Source organism: Camellia sinensis, chromosome 12, assembly GCF_055761805.1.
Source record: "Camellia sinensis isolate YWXY chromosome 12, ASM5576180v1, whole genome shotgun sequence".
Classification (NCBI taxonomy): Eukaryota; Viridiplantae; Streptophyta; class Magnoliopsida; order Ericales; family Theaceae; genus Camellia; species Camellia sinensis.
This window is the reverse complement of record NC_138972.1, coordinates 96,984,227-97,007,793: the sequence shown is the minus strand read 5'-3', so window position 1 is coordinate 97,007,793 and position 23,567 is coordinate 96,984,227. Positions and strand designations below refer to the sequence as shown.

Genomic DNA, 23,567 nt, shown 5'->3' with positions numbered 1-23,567 from the left:
ATGGTAGGAGACAGAAGGGTTTTAATCCCCAGCAGTCTCAGGGTAGCTTTTCGAGATCGACTTTTCCTGTACCGAGTGCTAGTTCGGGGAAAGGCAGTCAGGGAGACATTACCTGTTTCAAGTGTGGCCAGCTGGGCCACAAGTCTCCAGTTTGTCCTCAGAAGGGAGGAGTGCAGAGAGCAGCATCATCTTCGGCTCGATCTCAGAGCCAGAGTCAGGGTAGAGGTCAGCCACTCTCGTGTTATTAGTGCGGTCAGCCAGGGCACATGAAGAGGTATTGCCCACAGTTGGGTGGCACACCTGGTGCATCTGGTTTGAGACCGATTCAGGGTCAGCAGCCAGCTCAGTCGGGTCAGGCCTCGAGGGCTAATCAGGGGGCTTCATCGTCCCAGACAGTGCAGCAATCTTATGCTCCTAGGGGTGAGCAGGTTGATCAGAGGTCGTCTGGGCGCGTGTACGCTGTTACCGCGCAGGATCTTGTACCGTCTCCATCAGTTGTGAGAGGTACCTTCTTGTTTTGCAACTCGGTTGCTAATGTTTTGATTGATACGGGTGCATCTCATTGTTAGAAAATCAAATAAACAAATTTCAAATAAAAATTAGTCTCATATCAGTTACATGAGTACAAAATTCAATTACCCACACATCAGATTTCACACACAAGCCAAATTTCAAGTATATATATATATATATACAAGGAATCAACACAACTAACAAACATAAAAAACCTAAACCTATTCAAATCATATTTTCCCAATTTTATAAACCAACATAGTGAGTTCACAAAAGTGAAAAGGGTAGTTTCGAAGAAGGGGATTTCGCTTTAGGGTTTCATAGAATGGAGATGGAGAAAGGGAGAGAAACAAGTTGCAGAGTGAGTGAGAGAGAGAGAGAGAGAGAGAGAGAGAGAGAGAGAGAGAGAGAGAGAGAGAGACATACATTGAGGCATGTAGCTTGCTAAAACAAGTGAAAAAGTCACTTTTTGAGGCGACAAGTGTGCTGTTGCAAATGTTTCCGTGTTTTAAGCCTACTTTTCTTGTAGTGTAGTGGACCTACCAAGTCTAGAGCAACATAGATTCAACCACAAAAACATTAAATAACATAAACAATCAACCTAATCTCATAAATTACACCTGGAAAAACAAAATCAAGTCTTTCTTCAAAGGAAATGGGACTGAATGAAGATGGGTTTTCGATTTTTTGAACATATATTGAACCATTTTGTCATTCTATTCTATCAAGTGTTATACACTCAGTCAAATTAACTGAAGTTCTTATTTGACTACTGCATTTCAAGTTAATTTAAATCTTTCTCTCCTAAAATTGGGATTCTATGTTGGGAAAGTAGATTGAACACACACACACACACACACACACACACACACACACACACACAGAGTTCTAAAACACCTTAGAAGAAAAAAGAAGAGTTATGTGATACACCCAAAAAGAAAAGAAAAAATTGAACAAGAGCATTGTACTCGGTGTGCAATTAAGATTTTAAAAAGAAGAAAAGAAAACATAATTTTTATAAATTAAAAAAAAGGGGCTCTCTAAGACATCAAAAAGTATGAGACAGAAAATAAATTGATATTAGGTTATTTGATTCAGTAATACTACAATACAAATCTAGACTTAACTGTCCAAAATTGTCATCTTGTGATTTAAAATTATTCTACATATCAACTCCACATTACACAAATTTAATCTCAACTAGATAACTCTCATTCAGGATAAATAGAGGTACTTAAGTGGGTTTCATAGCATTTTTCTATTTGATTAAATGGGAGAAGAAAAAAAAAAAAAGAAGGAAAAAACAGTAGTCAAATGATACATATGCAATGAGGGAGATATATGACAACGTATAACTGGAGAGAAAAATTTCTCCCAGCAGAGAGGGAGGTACTCAAATTACAATAATGTACATTCAACATTTCAAACTGCAACAATATTTGAATCACAAATATACAAACAAAAATTCATATACAATGGCAAGAATTAACAAACCGGTGTCTTGTAATGAGGATAAGCTCCCCAATTTATTCTAATTGTCTTCATCCGCACACTACAATGGCAAGAATTAACAAACCATCAAACATTTTGAACTTCTGATAAATTCAGTTATCTGATTGGTCTATGAAAATCAATGAAATTCTGCTAATTAGGCACTCTATATATTATGTGATGCTTGCTCACATCTTCAAACTATCAAGTTTAGGTTTTCCACTTATAACAGTTCCTTTTAAAACTTCAGGATTTGTAATTGGGACATTAGCACATATTAAATAAATCTTCCCATAACACAAAGAAACTACTAAAATGAAAAAAAGTAATAGATCAGTCTTTCCTGCAATAATTAAATGAGATTTGCGGCTTACCTAAAAATACGATCCAGCAATGCATCTGCTACTGGTTCACGAGAGAATATCTTGTAGCTCATATCATTCTCACCATGTTGCTTAAGAACAGAAATGCTTGTGAATGGAAGATCAGAACTCTCTACAGTACCCACCAGTTCTAGAATTGCTGATGCAGAATGCAGGCCAAAGTATGCCTTGGCCACAGCAAACCGTCAATATTGAAAGATGATATGCAGTAAGGGAAAAACAGTGTAACTAAGCATATGAGTAATGAATTTTTGAATGCTACAAGTGACTGTTAGAATACTTACTGGATTTAAGAATCCCCTCACAAAAGTTGCATGGTATGTTGTAACTGCCTATTAGGAATTAAAAATGTAGGTGTAAAGTTGAGGAGGCCGACGCTGCTGCTCCGACGCTGCTGCTGCTCCGACGCTGCTCCTTCGTCGCTCGATGTCGATCGAGAGAGAGAGATAGAGAGAGAGAGAGAGAGAGAGAGAGAGAGGGGTAAGAAGAGATTAGGGATTTTTGGGTTTAAGATTGGGGATTTTTTTGTTTGGGGGGGGAGTGGGAATGGAAAAAAAAAGGGGCGGGAATAAAAAATAAAAAATAAAAAAATATATATATATTTTTTAAGTCACAAATGAAATTTAAATAATAAAATAACGTCGTTTAATTTTTTTTTTTTTTTGCGGCAGGGGTTGTCGTCATCAAAAAAATTTATTTTTTGTTAAAATATATATTATTTTGTAGTTAATGAATTTTTTTTAAAAAAATATTATTATTTTTTATTTTGTAGAAGTAGGGGTAATATTTTAATGAAAAATATTTTCCACTAAAATAAAAGTTAATTTTTTGTAGTCAATGAAAAATATTTTTCTACGGTCTATTTTTTTTTTTGTTACTAAAAATCATCAACTAATTTTTTGTGGTAGAGGAAAGGGAGCGACAGTAGTGGTGAAGGTGGTGGATAAGAGATGATGGTGATGGTGATGGTGATGGTGAAAGAGATTAGTAGTGAAGTTGTGGTAGTGGTACTGTAAATGGAGTGACATAGGTGAATGAAAGGTAATGGTAGTAGTAGTGGCAGTAGTGGTAGTGGTAGTAATGAAGTGGTGGCGATGGCAGTAGTAATGGTAGTCGTAGAGGTGAAGTGGCGACAGTAGAAGTAGTGGTGGTGGTGGAATAGCGTTTGTAGTAGTGGTGAAGGTGGTAGAGGAGATAGGTGGTGAGAGAGATAAATGAGTGAAGGACAGATAGAGGAGAGAGAGAGACAGAGTGATGAGCGAGAGAGAGACAAAGTGGTCGCTAAAAGTGCATTTTCTTGTAGTGGATCGATAAATCTAGAGGGAGCTCAGTAAATAGAGAAGACGGGAGTGAGAGAGTAAACAACGCAAACACAGTGAGAGAGAGAGAGAGAGAAAGAGAAAGAGATAGAGAGTGAGAGACAGAAAAGAGACATAGAGAGAAGAGAAATGAACGAGAGAGATAGAGAAAAGAAAGATGAACGAGAGAGACATAAAGAGAAGAGAGATGAACGAGAAAGACAGAGAGAAAGATAGAGAGAAGAGAGATGAGCGAGAGAGACAGAGAAAGATAAGAGATGAGAGAGATAGAGAGAAGAGAGATGAGCAAAAGAGATAAAGAGAAGAAAAATGAGCGAAAGAGACAGAGAGAGAAAAGAGATGAGAAAAGAGATGAGAGAAGAGATAAATGAGTGAGAGAAAGAGAGGCAGATAGATAGACAGACAGACAGACAGAGAAGAGTGATGAGTGAGAGAGATAAAGAGAAGAGAGAAAGGAAGGAAGGAAGATGAAAAAATGGATGAAAAGATATAGACAGAGAGAGAGATAAAGAGCGAAAAGAGATAAACGAGAGAGAGACAGAGGGAGATGAGCGAGAAAGCCAGAGAGATAAAGATAAAAGAAAGAGAAGAGAGACAGAGAGAGAAGAGAGATAAAGAGAAGAAAGATGGACGAGAGACACATAGAGAAAGAGAGACAGACAAACAGACAGACAGAGAAGAGTGATGAATGATGAGTGAGAGAGAGAAAGAGAAGAGAGACAGAGACATAGAGAGAAAGAAAGAGACAGACAGACAAAGAAAAGTGATGAGTGAGAGAAAGAGAGATAAGAGAGACAAAGACAGAGACACATAGAGAAAGAGAGAAACAAACAGACAGAGAAGAGTTATGAGTGAGAGAGAGAAAGAGAAGAGAGACAGAGACAGAGAGATAGAAAGATGAAAAAATGGGTGAAAAGAGAAATGTTCAAAAGAGTAAGACGACATCGTTTTTATTTTTATTTTTTTTTTTGTAATAGAAAAATACCGTTGCATTTATTTAAACCATTTTATGACTATATATATATGAAGCCGTCTCAAAGCCACAATATATATATGTATATATATATATATATATATATTTTAACTTTTTTTTTTTGCAACGGTACGTATTATGATCGCAAAAAACTCTTCTTCTTTTTTTTTTTTGTAACTACAGCTGGTACCGTCCCAAATACTCTTTTTTTTTTTTTGCGACAGCAATTTCTGTCGTCGCAAATACTCTATTTTTTTTACGACGGCAAGTTGTGCCATCTCAAAAAGTTACATTTTTTGGTGACGGCAAGTTGTGCCGTCTTAAAAAGTCACATTTTTTTGAGACAGGATGTTGTGCCGTCTCCAAAAGTCACATTTTTTGCGACGACAAGTTGTGCTGTCTCAAAAAGTCACATTTTTTAGCGACGGCAAGTTGTGCCGTTGCAAAAAGTCATTTTTTGCGACGGCAAATGTGCCGTCGCAAAAAGTTCCGCCTCATAAGCCCACTTTTCTTGTAGTGTGGTGTGGTTATGAGATATGTGATTAGTGATTATGAGTAAAGTGGTGTGGTTATGAGCCAAAGAATATTGGTTATGAGATATGTGATTAGTGGTTATAAGTAAAGTGGTATGGTTATGAGCCAAAGAGTATTGATTATGAGATATATGACTAATGGTTATGAGATATGTGATGTTAATTATGATCAAAGTGGTGTGACTATGAGCCAAAGGGTGTTATGAGATATGTGATTAGTTGTTATGATATATGTGATGTTAGTTATGAGCCAAAGAGTGTTGGTTATGAGATATATGGGTAATGGTTATGAGATATATGATTGTTGTTTATGAGATATGTGATTTTGGTTATGAGCAAAGTGGTATAGTTATGAGTCCAAAGAGTGTTTGGTTATGAGATATGTGATTATTAGTTATAAGATATGTGATATTGGTTATGATCAAAGTGATGTGGTTATGAGCAAAAGGGTGTTGATTATGAGATATGTAATGTTGATTATGAGTCAAAGGGGGATTGGTTATAAGATGTGGTTATGAGTTATATGGGTAGTAGTTATGAGATATGTGATTAATGTTATGAGATATGTGATATTGGTTATGATCAAAGTGGTGTGATTATGAGCTAAAAGATATTGGTTATGAGATGTAGTTATGAGATATGTGATTGTAGTTATGAAATATATGATATTTGTTATCAACAAAATGGTGCTGGTTATGAAATGTAGTTATGAGATATGTGATGAGAGCTCATAACTAAGTTATGATTAATTTGATTCTAGTTATGAACAAATATGATTTTGGCTCATAACTATAAAAAGTGACCTGCTTACCAGGTCACTTTTAATGATGTGGCTCAATCTGAACCATTAATTTTCTATGTACCATACATTTTTTAAACAAAATGTACTATAGACTTTCGCGTATGACATAGCTACTTGGGGAAATAGCATGACCATCTACCACTTAAATGTTATGATTATATATAATTACACTTGCAATTATTTTCATTTGGATGAAAGTCATGTCCTTCCCTAAACAGGACCTTGGTCCTGAATTAAATGTTACGAACTTGTAAGAGCATCTCCAGAAGCCTCTCTATTCTTCCATATTTGTTACTATAGCTAGCTTGTAAGGGTAAACGATGGCTCCAGCAGACTCGCCCAAGCATCGCCAAGATGATTGTGAGCTACAGTACCTCGCCAGGACAAGCGAGGTACTGTTCATGCACCTTTTAATTTTTATTTGTTTTTGGCTGCTGAACTTTGTTTTTGGCGGTAAAATTTTTCATTTCTGTTTATTTTGTTCATTTTGTTTTTTGCTTGATTTGAACTCTGACCCAAAATTAATGCCATTCTGTTATTAGTATAATTTTGATAGATTACATAAAATATTGATCAATCTTCAATGGGTTCAGAAAATATTGATGAAACAGAGAAGAAAATTTATACAGACTATTTTGTTTCTTTGTTTCTGGCTAATAGTAAAATGTATTCATGAAAAATCAAAGATCACATCTTGCATATATTTGAAATTGTTGAATTTGGTTTAGTATTTGATGTTTCTTCGGATTTGGATAACATAGAACACAATTTAATGTTGTTGCACAATGACCTGTCAACTGTTTGATAAAATGCTTATAAGAAACTTAGGCTACTAAAATGAAGTGAGTGAACGTAATTGGGTTTAGTATTTGATGTTTCTTCGGATTTGGATAACATAGAACACAATTTAATGTTGTTGAATTTGGTTTCCTGGGCACGTCTTTGGAAACTAGAAATGATTTCATAAATCTCTTGCCTCCTTGTATGATTCAAGCTTCATACTTGATAAAAAAATATATATATTTTTTAAAAAGGCTTCATGCATGATAAATGGGTGGCACCGTGGAAATTTATTCTTAATGATAAGGAAGAAATTTAGAACAAAATAATTTGTAAGTAGAAGTAAGAAAATATTTAGGATGACTAAATGCTGATATCAAGTAATGAAGTTATTGATTGATTCCTTGTGGATGAGATGGAACATAGTAGATAAGCAGAAGAGGACATGATTCTGTGTTAAATTGGGATTCTAGATGAGGCTGCCAATGTTAGCTGTGCTTTCTGTCAAAATGAGGTGGAATCGGTCAACCATATCTTGCTCTTTTGCCCATTTGTCTGGCTACTGTGGTCTCAGATTATGAAGTGGTGGGGTGTTCAGTGGGTGATGCCAAAATCAGTGGAAGGGCTATTGCAGTGGTGGTCATTTTGCAAGATGAAGAAGCTTGAGAAAGTGATGTGGAAGGTTATGCCTTTGGCTGTCCTTTGGTCCATTTGGAAGCATCGGAATGATTGCATCTTTAATGGCGCTCAAGCAAATTTAGAAGATTTATGTGAGGTCGTCAAAGTAAGAATCGCTTTGTGGGTAAAATCCTCCCCAGCCAAAGTAGAGTTCTCCATTAATGATGTAGTTTTTAATTTGCACCAGGTTCATTATTGTTTAAGGCAGGGGAGTGTCACTTTTTAAGTTCTTCATTATTGCTTAAAGGTGGATGAAGTGTCACTTTTTAAGTTGTCATTAGGGCTATACCAATATAATATATCTGATCTCATTAAATAGATGATAAGCCAATCCTTTTCTTTTCTTTTAAGTAATTTCCCCCACTCTTCTCTGGCTTCAATCAAATGGTTCCTAATTTATACTATTGCAGGACCAAAATCTCGTAACGGTATGGCTGAGGATATTCCAAAAGCAAAAATAAAGTCTGTGGCCAAATCATCCAAAATAAGGAGTTCAACTCTAATGCAACCTACAGCAAGTCATTTGGCAAAGCTAAGCCAAGGAAGAGAAGTTCATTCCATCCGATTCTTGGAAAGGTTATAGTTGTTCTTTCTACAGTATGATTGAATATTAACAGTTTGTCATTATCTTTTAATTTGTTGCCTGCACTATTGATAGTGTTTTTTGATTTCCAACTATCGTTATTATTAATTTCTGGTTTGTTTAGTATCATTCCGGTATATTTGCTTCCTTTTTGTCCTCCCCCTCCCCACTTGTCTATTTCTGATTTTCTGTATCTGTTTCTTCAATTCACTTTGCTGCCTTTAACTGCTAGGTCACAAAAGCCATTAACTAAATCAGATGAGAGAAGTTTGAGGAATCCTCTTGGGGTAGACAGAGATGCTACCAAAAGGCAAAAACTAGAGAATGGTTATTTGTGTAAGGTAAATTTGATGTATTTACCCATATTTTGGTGGACTTGAGTCTTGATGTATGCATTATGAATGTAGAATCTGTATGAAAACCAATATCTTTTTGTCAATGTATTCATGTGTTAATAATTAAATACATCACACACATGTTATACCAATTACCTTGGTATTAATCTGGTTTGGAAATTGTGTGTGCATCATTTACTTTCTAGAAGCCAGACTGAACTTGAAAGCTGAAGCCTGAAACTATTTTGACAAGTTTTAAGTGAATTTTAAGGTTTACTTCTAATGACTTTCCATTTAGAGTAGAATAACATATGGAAATGGGCAGAAGATAAGAGTGGAAATATAATTAAAGTGAAAACCATATAATTAAAGTGAAAATCATAGAATTAAAATGATAACCATATAATTAAAAGGCATATAGAATTATAAAATTACACATAAATTAAAAGCATATACTGATTACATTCAAAACTAATAGCATACTACATAAAATGAAACTTCAAATTCAAAACTTTTACAACTCGCTGTGTAATTGCCACAAGTGTTCGACAAGGTCCGATTGGAGATGAGAATGTGTTTGCCTATCTCTAATGTTATGATGACATTGAATGAATTCCATAAGTTCAGTAGTTCTCTCCTGTAACACTGTTACATGGGGACTGTCATCGATTTGATCATAATTGAAGTCTTTTACTCCATTGTCATCCCGCTCATCCTCAATGATCATATTATGTAGAATTATGCACGCCTTCATAATATATTTAAGCATTTTAGTATTCCAAAAACGTGCTGGTCGACGCACAATTGCAAATCGTGCTTGAAGCACTCCAAATGCACATTCTACATCTTTTCTTGTCGCCTTTTGAGTTGCAGCAAAAAGTTTTTTCTTATTTCCTTGAGGAGAAGGAATTGTTTTCACAAATGTTGACCATTGTGGTTTTTTTTCTTATTTCCTTGAGGAGAAGGAATTGTTTTCACAAATGTTGACCATTGTGGTTATATACCATCGGCGAGATAGTATCCCATTGTATATTCATTACCATTGATGGTGTAATTGACTGCAGGAGCACGCCCTTGAGCAAGTTTGGTAAATACAAAAGACCTTTATAGCACGTTGATATCATTATGAGACCCAGGTAATCCAAAAAATGCATGCCAAATCCAAAGATCATAAGATGCAACAGCTTCCAAAATAATTGTTGGTTCATGAATGTGACCAGTATACATACCTTTCAACGCAGTCGGACAATTTTTTCATTTCCAATGCATACAATCAATGCTCCCCAGCATTCCAGGAAATCCACGACTTTCACCAACCACTAGTAGTTTAGCGATGTCATTGCTGTTTGGTGACCTCAAATACTCATTAGAAAAAATATCAACAACTACTTTAACAAAATATTTTAAGCTTTCTATTGCAGTGCTTTCTCCAATTCTCACATATTCATCCATAAAATCAGCGGCTACTCCATAAGCAAGCATCCTAAGCGCAACAGTAATCTTCTGAAGAGAAGACAAACCAAGCTTTCCAGTACAATTTCTTTTTTGGAGAAAGTATGGATCGTGCGCTTCTACTACAGCTTGAATTCGAAGAAAAAGTGAACGCTTCATCCGAAACCTCCTTCGAAATAGCTCAGGAGGATATACAGGCAATTCAGCAAAATAGTCGAGAAAAAGCCTTTCATGACCTTGAATATGATCACGATGAATGACTTTACGACATCGAACAGAACTACGACGTGAGCTTGATCCTATTTCACTATCTAGTAGTTCTTCATCCATAGTAACAGCTTTGAGCATCTCCAAATCATCATCAGATTCAGAGAAGTTAGAGTCATTTACAAGCACATCATAAAGAGAATTGGAAGCTATAGAGAGAGATATGGAAGTTTGGATGAAGTGGAAAATTGAGTTGAGGGTAAGATCAAATGATAGGGAATGTCTTATTTATAATGGAAAAGTATAAAAATATGACCGTTGCAAAAATATGACCGTTGCAAAAATATGACCGCTGTAAAAATTTGAAAAAATATGACCGTTACAAAAATATGACCGTTGAAAAAATATGACCATTTGAAAAATACGATAGTAGAAAAATGTAACTTTTACAAAAATATAATTATATTTAGAAGAATGAAAAAAATAATAATTTGAAAGAAGTTAGTTTTTTTTTTTTTTTAGATTGGAAAGAAGATAGTTAAAGTATAAGAATATTTTAATAGAAGATAGCTAAAGTAGATTGCCTTGTTGGAGTGTATATTAAAAAAATGACTAGCTAAAATAGTAAAGTGAAATTTTGAATAGCTATTTTAACTAGCCTTGCTGGAGATGCTCTAAGATGGTTCATGTTTGATCCCTCCTTGCTCTATAATCCATCTCTCTGGTTTGAACTCCAAGCAATCTTTTCCCCAAATTGTCTCCATCCTTTCCATGGAGTATAAACCTAGTAACATTCTTGTATTTGCACCTATGTTGAAGCTACTTGGAAGAATGTCTGGTTGAAGCGAGGCTTTGTGCTGTATAGGTACTGGTGGGAATAGCCATAAGGATTCACACAAAGCTCCATGGAGATGGACCAGTTTCTTCATCTCTAGATCATTAACGTTAGAAAAACATAGACGTAATCTATTATCTTCTTTTGGATGCAATTTCGTTATGATCTCTTCTCGAATCTTGTTCTCTACAGAAGGGTTTGTTGCAACAAGCCAAGAGAGCCATGTGAGAGCTGCACTAGTGGTGTCTCTCCCTGCAAAAAACAAAATTCAACATGTTGTCTCTTAGAAACTTATCTGCAGAATCACCAGGTGCATCATTTTTCATCATTTAAGCAAAAGAATATAAACAAGCAAAAGGTTTTTCAGAATTTCATTTTTTTTATTTTATTATACATCATCACTGACAAGAATTTGGTTCTTTTTACAAACTTGTGTTATATATGGTAATCCTTATTATACCCAAATTAGATCCAAAACTTCCTATTTGTGAAAAAAAAAACTTAACAAGTCATGATCAAAAGCCTCCTCTCAGTCTTCCCCCATTTGGGTTGTGTTTCTTCTTAATTCCTTACGTTTTAATGAGATACAGTGGGCTATAAACAGATCAATTGTCTCCCACGCTTTAGTGTAATTCTTTTCTTTGCCAACTTGAAGCCACCTTTGCAGCTTCCAAAAGCTTTCTGGCAATATATGTCCGTATAAAATAGCCTTGTTAGCATCAGTGAGTGCCTTCTCACATGCAACATCTGGTCAGCCAGTGGAGTGGGAAACTGGGCCATGACCCAAAACCAATATGCATGTACTATTGAACATGAAGCGTTGAATTTACTCTTGCAAATCCATCTCTGTTCCAAGCTCTGAGGCGTGCTAAAAAACTGGGAGTAGCCCATTTTCCACTTTGTTCCAGCTAGTTTTCGCCACAAATTTTTGGAACCAGTGATGATTGAACAGTGACATTGTAGTTTTCCTTTGGGTTTTCCAGAATTCTGAATCCGCAATGATAATTCCATTTTCCAAAATGTCGAAGGTCCTATTAAATTCAGGGCCTTTTGGATAGTTTGAGAAGTTCTTGCTAAAGATGTGTTGGATGTTGGCAGTATCGCTCATTAGCAGCATGTCCATGTTAGCAAACCAAGGGCCTTTAAACATGAATGTGCCCCCACTTTCCTTCACGACCTCTGTCACAAACTCGTGCAAGCGATGAGTGTTTTGAAGCTGTCCTGATAGCATACCAATGACCGGCCACTTTGTTGTAGACAGTTTTTGTACCATCTTCGATTCCACCTTTGATAGATCAGGGAAAGAAAACAGACAACAACTAACAATATCTCAGGATATCTAATGACAACCATTGGAGTTTTGTAACTTGTAAGTTATTTCTTGTTATTGTCTTCCACAGGCTAGGCTTTTATAATGTTCATATCCCATCATGCAACTACTAGCCAGAAGAATGGTAAGTCCCTTCAAATAAAGATAAATTGGAAAATTATAATCTTACAAGAACAAGAGTAATACAAAAAATCCCACGAGAATTATGTGTGGCAATTTGTTGTGATTGGAAGTCCGTGTGTGATTCTTAGGTTTTTTATTTTTTGCTTTTAAGGGTTTCTTGTCCTCCTTTGTACCTTTTTTTTTCCCCTGTTCTCCATTTTAATAAAAGTTTTCTTTTGTTGTTGATCAAAAAAAAAAATTATGTGTGCCAATTTGTAGTCTTAATTGCTCCACTTTAGTTATGCCAATATCAAGTATGTCTATAATTTTTAATTTTCTTTTATTTCTTATGTGATGCAATATAAATTGTTTGTTCAATTATGAATTTACTTTCGTAAATGAAAAAAGTTACATGAATTTAATAATTGTGCTTGATTTTTAGGTAAAATATCTAATTGCATCACGAAGTTAATAAAAATTTAATTTATTTGTTTTATTTGATATTTAAGTTATCACTGGCCTTAGGTAGGGATGTAAGAAAAATCGAAAAAACCGATCAAACCGATTGAATCGGAATAAACCGGCTATATTTGGTCTGTTTTTTAACAAGAATTGGTCTGTGCAGTTTTTAAATTTGATTTTTTTCAATTTTCGGTTCGGTATCGATTTAAGCACCTTGTGTATCGATCTAAACTGAAACCGACCGCTTTAACATATATTGTATTTATAATATATATATATATATATATAATCTAATAATCTAATAATATTAATAAGGATAATAAATTATTAACATTAATTAATTAACCTTATCATCTTTATAACCTAAGTTTGTAAACTCTTATTATATATTAATCTTAACTCTAATGCATTATTTTTGAAACCTTAGTATTTTTAAACTTTTTTTTTTGTGGTTAATTTAGGAATTGAAAAGTATGTATTAAATGGATGGATTAGATATGTTTGAAATGGTAGACAAATAACTAATTTAATGTTTTTATATATATTAATGGTTATATTTAAAAGTAGTTCAAGTTCGAAAAATCTTAGGCCGATTAAATCGAACCGTTTCAGTTCGGTGTAAATTTTTACCTAAGTTCGGTGTAAATTTTTACCTAAGTACCGATCGTACTGAATCGATTAGCCTTAGGATACAATATTATAATTGATTAGTTGTTGGGCCATTGTGTGTGATGCCTTCCTGTGATATGCTTACAGATGATGACTTTAACATGAATATTTGAAGGTGACATGCTTTGTTTGTTGGTTGTAAGGGTGTTTTGGCAACACATTAAAAAAAGTTAAGATTTAACTTTTAACTTATTTTGAATCTCATCACCTTTCACATAAAACAATTAAAAAATTTTAAAAATTAACTTTTAACGATCTTTCTAAAATATCCCTTGTAACTGAGGAATTGCTCTATCTTTTTTTTTATGAGATAGTATGAATGTGATACAATAAAAAGTGTTATGTTGGTTTGTTGGTTGTTGAGACTTGAGAGGGTGTGTCATTTTTGTATGTGTAAACAAAGTATAACGCAACGGAATAAAAATTATGGTCATACCTTTCAAACAGAGTTTGAATTGAAGGATCTCGTGGGTAAATCACGTGCTTCCTGAATCTGGTCAATCAACCCAACAATGGGGTGATATTACAATAGTCAATATCACCCACACAAACCACAGTGCAAATGGCTTTGATCGTTGTTTTTTGGAGAGAGTCAGTATCTGGGAAAAACTCAAACATACGTTATTTTTCACTTAATCACCCATATCCCATATATCAGATATATAATCTATTTATCTCATTTATCCATATTTGTTATATGAGATAATATCTGATATCTATATCATCTATTCATATCAGGATATGATAGATATATATCCTGAGTGGCTATCCAAATAGGTTTGAATTCAAATTCAAAACCCATTTGGATAAGGTTCAAAAAGCTGAAAAGGGCCATGCCACATGGGCGCCCAATTTCTAACATCTCCCACTCGCACATGAGTTGGCATGACACTGCCGCATCCCTATCCCAATCTCCCCAAAAAGGAACAATCTCATACTAGCCAATGCACCGTGCGACTGCTGAAAACACCTGCATGTGGGAGCTCTATACTAGAAACTCAAAATGAGCCAGCATAGAGACATCAACCCAAAAAGAACAGAAATAGTGTCTCATATACCCCAGACCCATCTAATTACACCGGTCCAAAAAACATCTCTAATCCCTCAAAAGAGCATGTTTGACCCTCTCAATTCTTGCAATATATTCACACTCAATTCGCCTCTCATACAGAGCGATGTGAGTTGCCGGCAGTGAATATACAACAGCGGTGTAATACTAGATGATCTTCCCTTTGCACTCATTCCATTTAGTTTAAGATTGATCGCTTTCCCAGTGATGTCCCTTAAGGCCGAATCATGCATGACCGCAAGCAACATACCAAAGTAGCAGAATATCAACCCCTTACCTTATGACATAGTCAAAAGTCACAAAAGGGTACATAAATGAAAGTCATATCAATAATGACACGTAAGACTCACACGGTGAGGAAGCAGGGATCCATTCTCTCATCTCATTACTCGATCGCCAAGCACATATAGTATGAATACATGCTACGGTGGAGTAACTCTTCCATAAAGAGTGACATCATACTCGATACACCGTGCAGATATTAGTCTAATTGCTTTCTAGCGCCTAACCCGAATTCTCTATTTGCTCGCCTTCTAGGCGCCAAATGAGATCTCGCATCTGGCTAATCATAACAGGCACAACATGAAAAGTGGGTACTAACATCCATATTTGGTCCTTAACACGACCTCATCTTGGTTGTAACCAAGGCGACATGCATAGTGGATTATTTAAGCCTCTCTTGGCTCCAAATAAAAATATCACTAGTCTCATCCTTGCTCGCTCCCAAGCGCCAAGGGCGATTGCTCGTGTGAGTGAGCCAATCTTGCCTGCTGACATCATCATCTGCTAATCATTATGACACAAATCATAATAGTGTCAGCATCCCATCATCTCAAAATAAGTGATTGATTTAAAAAAAAAAAAAAAAAGACCACAGCTTGCGCAATTATAGATTCCAAACATAAGCCTTATCAGCACCTCTTGCGATAAGTATATATAACGGAATCCACCATGTGCGCCTCACATGAAGTAATTTAAGATCACTATCTCTTGCGCAATAACCTCTCTAAAGATATTTTGGTGACCAATTTGCGTTCATTCTTAATGCGCCCAACTAGCACAGATGTGCCCAACTAGCGCATTGAATCTTACAAGGAGCAAATTAATATACTACTAGTAAAGTATTTTATCCACAGTCTAATGAGTAAGGTCAATGTCTAAACAACTCAGTTGACCATTTACCAAAGATAACACTTATCATGCCGAATACGCCCACATAGCGTACTTTAGGCTCCCACAACAAAGAAGATCAAGGAATATAGGTCAACTGTTTCTCCCAAAGACAATCCGAGGATTCACTCAATAGCTAAGGCTCTAGCTTTTACCGATAGGTAAGTCAATGGATTTGCAATTTTGCATCTAGAATCATTCTAGGATATTCTCCATGTAAGTCATCGAAGACAAACCGAGAATTTTCCTAAAATAATCCCTAAGGATCGTACATCCAAGCATATAAATTACATCACCCATGTCCATCATATCTAAAATAGAGGACTGCCCACCCTAGGTGGCGACAACCTTATAAACTCTTGGCTCATAATGACTGAGTAAGGAAAAACTTCTTTTGGACCATTGATCATGCCTCAGTGGTCTTCATCGATCATCGTTGGCCTATCATGGCTTGACGAAATCTAAGAACCACTATTTGGATAACTGTTTTAGGCTGTAAAAGATTTATTGGAACTAGCAACCTTTTTGCGCTCCTAACTTTTCACCATAAAAGCAGAAGGTAAATCCCTACGGATCTACTTATCCAATTCTCTAACGAGAATGTTGGGTCACAATGTCCACAAATCAATGTTCCGAACTTATGTCAATCATAGCCTAAGTCAAAATAACCTATCTCCCCAGGAGGAAGTCTTCTCATGGTCTACACTTTCCTCAATGGTGCGACTTTTCGGTATCTAGCAATCCTTATGCCTCAACAATGACTATCCAAATTACGCAAAATTTAGAATAGTTTTGCGTCATAATGGAAAGTCAACCAAATTATAGAACTGGTTAATCCTCAAAGACTTTGTCTTAAACTGCGCAACATTGATCCACTTTCTAAAAAACAGGTGACTAGAACCTTTGGCATTATCCTAGGCTCTTTATCATCTTGCGGAGCAATCATGAATGTTTCCCTCTCAATCACCCAATGATGACGTGAAAATTTTCACATTCGCTACCACGCAACTAAGAATATAGAGTATTCTTCTCTAATGGAGTAATCCATTAGTAGGCACATAGCTCCCACTGTCCCTAGGATATTAGAAATTTCTTTCCATTCTCAACTAGGCTACATAAAGCGCTATGTTTAGAATTCTCTATCCTATAGAGTTCCAAAACTCTATTCACGTCACCTTTACTAAGAAAACTTTATGTGACTTAATTACACTACCACAAAGCTGCTTACCTATATGCACATGACCCGGAGGGTTTGCATGACTGCATACAATAATGCGCCACATGACCCTTTGTGTTTATAAGACAGTATACAATAATGCGCTATAGAACCCTAGGTCTTAACTTCGCAATCTTATGAGAAGTAGAATAAAGATAAGTTGCTTAATGGTTACAGATCGCCCATAAATGGCTCTCTGCTAACCCATTACTCAAAATGGAGTGTAAAATCTGATATGGAGGGCCCTTAGTTAGGGATATAGGCAACAAACTAGTGCAATTCCCAATTGGGAAACATTTTGCGCCATTATCCACCTAACATTAATAATATTTAATTCCTTAACTCTACTACACCAGTGTGTTGTTGAGTACTAAGAATAATCAATTTTTTTAAGCATCCATTTCTTTTCACAGAGTTTTCTAAAAAATAACTCAAATAGATACTCGCCACCTTGGTCAAAAACTAAAAAGCACAAAAGCTCTTCTCTAATTGATCTCGACCTCATATGTGCAATATCAAAAATCATCTCAAAACTTTTGACTTATGGGAGATCAAATAGTCTTGACTCAGATGCGTATCGTAATCTATAAATGTGTCGAGATTGAGGCTTAGCTATCATACCCTCACACATATCTAGTCACAAATATCATAGTGGACTAAATGCGCCAATACAAATGACCTTCTACGGCTTTCTTACTTGTGCGCACCCATTGCGAACAAAGTTACACATTCACATGAGAGCAGGATGTCATAAGTGAGTGGGCCCGAGAAAGCCTACTCAAACCATCGTGTCATCATCTCATTAATGTGATTAAGTATAATAAACCACTGGTTCATGACCAATGTCATAAACTAATTCCAATCATCTTAATGTGTGAGTTCTCGAAGACAAGTTTTAAAGGTTTAGGCCCAACTAGGTAATGACTCACGACTAATTCATATTCACTAGATCATAAAAGGATGTCATGGAGATATCAAGTGCACCTAAGTCGCAAATTTAACTAGTAGGTGCTAATCCCCTGCACCTTCAAGTCAATTTTATTCTCCATACAATTTACTGCATCTAGTTGAAAGATAACGATACTCCTCTTGCCATATCTATTTCTCGCTTCATAGTTACTTGCAATTAATTCTACTATCCACAAGAATGAGAGAATAAGCTATCAACTATGATAGCTCCAAAGTAACTTAAGCGCGAATTAGGCTAAAGAGTCTAATTCAACACAATGCTCTCACAAGCGATGCGTCAAATTCTTAGAGTCATAACAACCTTGTTGGCCTTGACCTTTTCATCACTATGCCGCAATGTTTGCGCTTAGTGGTAAACGTTATTCAAAACGTTAGCCTAGCTAAGGAATCACACCAAGAAGCCCCTCCTCATGTCTCACACTCAAGTGTGGAAACAGTAAGTGTCCAGACTAAGACAAGTCGGCAATGCTAATAGATTTTACAGCCACTAAGTGCTAATCTTTTCACTTAGTGTTAATAGATTTTGCAGCTTCTAAGCGCTAATATTTTAACTTCACGTGATATTTCAACGCACACTATTATAGTGCATGAAATTTTGCTCCATCCATTCCCAATAATTGGGTAAAGAGCAAAATACTACTCATACTGGCTACTTGTCTTACACTTGATGACTAATTTATTTAAGCTCGCATTTCTTAGATGACGTGACTCTTGAATGTTACTTCATCCAATGATGTAACATTATTTACAAGTCAAATTACAAAGTCAATCCGCGCAGCTCAATAGTCAAGATCATATACAGATCTATTGAGGGCTTACTAATTTCATAACTCCAAAACTCGCCAACCAAAACTACGTAGCGTGCCGCTAACCATAGCGCACACATTAGTTTTTGTTATACCAAACAAGGTAACAAAACCACGGCGACTTTGAGTCATGTTTCCTTACTTTGGCTTAATTAAGACTTGACTTAAAGTCTTCAAGACTTTTGCTCATCTAAAGAATGGGATTACATTTGAACATTTGAACATCTTTACTTAGTCTAGGTCAACCAATTAACTTCCATAAGCTAAGTCAATTTAGAGAGAAATTCGCATTGGGATTAATTTGATTAGCATAATATAATTTTGCCACAAAAATCTAAATTAAATAGTGACAATATTACACAAGTCGCAAGATCGAAAATTCGCTATGCTCGTAATCATCTCTTGCGCCACAGGTGACAATTATCCAAAATTTAATTTAATTTATGCGCAAAATATTAGTTTTCGGGAGTAAACCTACAAAGATTTCTCTCAACCGAACAACCTCCCACTGACTATAGCATGTCAAAGCATGATAAATTCTATACAATAGCATCTTAATGTAAATTTACAAATAACTCATGCTATATTCATTTAATAATGGAATTCAAGCAAATAACAATTAATCATGCTATTCTCATTACAACATATTAGAAACTCTAGGCAAAAAAAAAATAACAATATGCTGTATTTAATATTCAAATTATGCCATAACAGAAACTATATCACTTCTGAAATTTTCTGAAATTTTTCTGAAATTTTTTGAAATTTTAAATAACTAATAAACACACATAAAATTAGAAATAAAAAATCCAGAAACTAATAAACTAAAAAAATTATTCCAATAAATAGAAAAACATTTCAGAAGTCTACAAAAAAAATTTCAACCCCAGAAAATTATTTATGCAACACCAGATGCATTTTAAACCAGAAATAATAAATTATTATTTCAGGAAAAATATTTTTTATTTTTATAAAATTTTCAAAATTTTACAAAAGATAAAAAATTTAATTCTGAGTCTAACGGTACCATCCATGCTTAAAACAAAGGTATAACGAATTAATTATGGCAATTTAACGTGATTCGAAATTAAAAACAAAGCAAACAGCGCCTAATACATCAGTAGCCAAGCCAGCCGAGCCGGCGGAGGAAAACGACGTGGCTCAGCGAGCCCGGCTCAGTACACGGCTCGGCGCGCGGCTCAGAGCATGGCGCGCGTGCGTGGCGCGGAGGGCGCGCGTGTGGACAGCGCCGCTGACGCGTACGTGAGGGCGCGTGCAGGCACGTCGGCAAGGCATCTGGCGCGTGGGAGTGCGTGGAAACAGCTCACGGCGTCAGGTGGCGCGTGCAGACCACGCGCCGCCTTCCAGGGTGTTTTCTGGTCCGATTTTTGTACTGTCGGACTCCTTTTTTCAAAATAAAACCATTTATGGTATGAAAAAAGACATTAATGAACATAAAAATATATATATTTATGCTCTTAATCTGATAAAAGTAGATTTTTTTTCTCCTTTACAAATATTCATGTATATAATGTATACATATACATATAAAAATACACACATGATTAAAGGAATCACGAAAATATCCATTAACGCTCTGATACCAATGTAAACAAAGTATAACGCAGCGGAATAAAAATTATGATCATACCTTTCAAACAGAGTCTGAATTGAAGGATCTCGTGGGTAAATCATGTGCTTCCTGAATCTGGTCAATCAACCCAGCAATTGGGTGATATTACAATAGTGAATATCACCCACACAAACCACAGTGCAAATGGCTTTGATCGATATTTTTGGGAGAGAGTCAGTATCTGGAAAAAACTCAAACATACGTTATTTTTCACTTAATCACCCATATCCCATATATCATATATATAATCTATTTATCTCATTTATCTATATTTGTTATATGAGATAATATCTGATATCTATATCATCTACCCATATCAGGATATGATAGATATATATCTTGAGTGGCTATCCAAATAGGTTTGAATTCAAATTCAAAACCCATTTGGATAAGGTTCAAAAAGCTGAAAGGGGTCATGCCACATGGGCGCCCAATTTCTAACAGTATGACTATTTTAGGCATAATATTATAGAAACTAATGTTGTTTTTTGTTGGGAGATTTGAGTAGAAATTTGAAAATGAAAAATAAAAAAAGTAAGTCAAATGTGAATAAAATATATCTAAATTTCATCTAGTTTCACTCACATTTTCTATTTCTCTTTCTCTAAATCCCTTCATCAAACATAGTATAAAAAAATTCTTAGTTGTAAACTATGTACGTGATTATATTCTTAAATATACTCCTAAATAGTGTTTGCATTAATGGAATTTAATTGAATGAAATGACTTAAAAATCACTTTCTAAACTAATTATTTTAAGAGGACAATGGATTTCCAAAATATAGTACTGTTTTTTTAGTTACAATCATAGACTAACATGGTCAAGTTAATTAGCATAATAATGATGAAGCGTAGGAGATGTAACAAAAGGGTAAGGCTTCTCTTCAAATTTTTTATTTTTATTTTTTTCTTTAAACTGGACAGTGCTGTCAAAGGTTGAAATTGCACCACTTCACTATTTTATCCAATCCACGGTTCAAATATCCTACATGTACTATGTGTTCGAAATGATAGAAAAATTCTGCGTAAAATCAAAATTTTTTTTTTTAAGTTTGGTCTATTTTTTAGGTGGACCACGAGTGTCGATTTATTCGGGTCAAAGTGGTAACGCGTTCTATGCCGCGTTGTGATTCACGTGGTATATTTGGTTGCTCAAAACCATTACCGAGTGAATGGGAAATTGAAGCCAAAGTGTACTCCATGGAAATGAAGTTTTGGTGGAAATTCCTTAAGGTTGTAAATTGGCTTGTCCCACATTGATTTGGTGGGAAGTTTTGAATGGGTTTATAAGGCTTGGGTGAGATACTTAGGGTGTGTCCCAAGGGGTACCCAAGTGTTTTAGAGGGAGAGGTTATGGGTTGGACCCATTGAACCTAAAAATCACCACACGCGCGCGCCGCCGCCGCCGTCCGTGCTGGCTGGGCAAAAACATTTGAATTTAATTTTAAAACAGGGCCCTTCCCGTTTTTGCTATCTGTTTGAATTCAAAACCAACAGGTATCATATCTCTTCAATTTAAAATCAAGAGTCACCTTTACATCTATAAATAGGACCACCCTCATTTGATGTTATTCATTCAAAAATTTTGCATTTCACCTCTGCTGGCTGGGCAAAAACATTTGAATTTAATTTTAAAACAGGGCCCTTCCCGTTTTTGCTATCTGTTTGAATTCAAAACCAACAGGCATCATATCTGTTCAATTTAAAATCAAGAGTCACCTTTACATCTATAAATAGGACCACCCTCATTTGATGTTATTCATTCAAAAATTTTGTATTTCACCTCTGCTAATTATATTCTTCATCTTGCTGCATTTTATTTCTGAAAGAAAGAGTGTAAACACTTAGTGTGTTCGTAAGGCAAACAATTTGTAGCGCTGCTATTGTTTATGGTAAGATCATTTCATCCTGGGAGATAGACGTCCAAATTCTGAAAGCACCGTGGAGAGGACGAATCTGTCTTAAGGACACAGTGTCAAACACTGGACTTGATCAGAAAATAATTCGAACAAATTAAATCAAGTAAGTTATTTAATTTATTTTCAGTGTTGTTTTTATTTATTAAAATCAGATTTAAATTTTGTTTTGTAACAAAATAAAATCTGTTTTTATTTATTTATTTTTATTTCGAGTTTGATTTTTGTAATCAAACAAATTCTCTCCTTTTCTTTATTTCTTTAAATTCTAATTGTTGTTGTGTTCACAATAGAATTAAATCTTTTAAATACAGTGAACATTGTCCTACAATCTTAAGACAGAATCTTTTTTGGTATTTTCATTGTATTTAATTTTCTGTGTTTTCAAAGTAATATTCTAGTTGGAAAAACAAATAGTGATTTATACTATTTGACAGATAGTAGTAATATACTGTCTCTTTTCTTTGACAACTAGTAGTAATATACTGGTGTCATTAACAATTGCAGAATATTATTTGGTATTACAGAAAATTATTGAGATATTTTATTTTTCTAGTTTTAGTAACAAGAAAAATAAAATTATCTTGTTATTATAATTTATTTTCTAGTTTTAGTAACTAGAAAATTAATTTGTTTTTTAATTTTTTCTGATTTTTGTAATCAGAGATTATGGCTACTACAACTGAAACTGCATCTGGCAATGGTACTCCTATTGTTACACCTACATCGGTCCCTATCCAGAACCATGTTCATGTACCAATCAATCATGGAGAAAAATCGGAAAAATTTAACGGTACTGAGTTTAAGAGATGGCAGCAGAACATGCTGTTCTATCTTACAACTCTTAATTTGGCCCGGTTTCTCCATGATGAGGCTCCAACACTTAAAGAGGGTGAAAGTGATCGGCAAGTTGTTGCCGCTGTAGATGCTTGGAAACATTCAGATTTCCTGTGCAGAAACTACATCCTAAATGACCTTGACAATATGCTGTATAATGTATACAGTTCTCTGAAAACAGTAAAAGAATTATGGGATTCTTTGGAGAAGAAATACATGACAGAAGATGTCGGCACGAAGAAATTTGTCGTCGGTAAATTTCTGGACTTTGTTATGGTAGACTCCCAAACGGTAATATCTCAAGTTCAAAGTTTTCAAATAATTTTGCATAATATTCATTCAGAAGATATGTCTCTTAGCGAGTCATTCCAAGTCGCTGCTTTAGTGGAAAAGTTACCACCGGCTTTGAAAGATTTCAAAAATTATTTAAAACACAAACGCAAAGAGATGACTATGGATGAATTGATTGTAAGATTAAGAATTGAGGAAGATAACCGAAAGGCT

At 35.2% G+C, this 23,567-nt stretch overlaps 1 long non-coding RNA gene and 2 pseudogenes across 1 annotated transcript; 1 reads left to right on the top strand and 2 right to left on the bottom strand.

The window, feature by feature from the left end:
- Positions 1-6,099: 6,099 nt before the first annotated feature.
- On the bottom strand, positions 6,100-11,213 carry LOC145803755 (alkane hydroxylase MAH1 pseudogene; annotated as a pseudogene).
- On the top strand, positions 6,326-8,396 carry LOC145804223 (uncharacterized). The gene is made up of 3 exons (XR_014345848.1): positions 6,326-6,406; positions 7,883-8,048; positions 8,288-8,396. It is a non-coding gene; the product is annotated as an uncharacterized LOC145804223 (long non-coding RNA).
- Positions 11,214-11,413: 200 nt separating the features above from the next.
- Positions 11,414-12,284, bottom strand: LOC145803754 (alkane hydroxylase MAH1 pseudogene; annotated as a pseudogene).
- Positions 12,285-23,567: the final 11,283 nt, after the last annotated feature.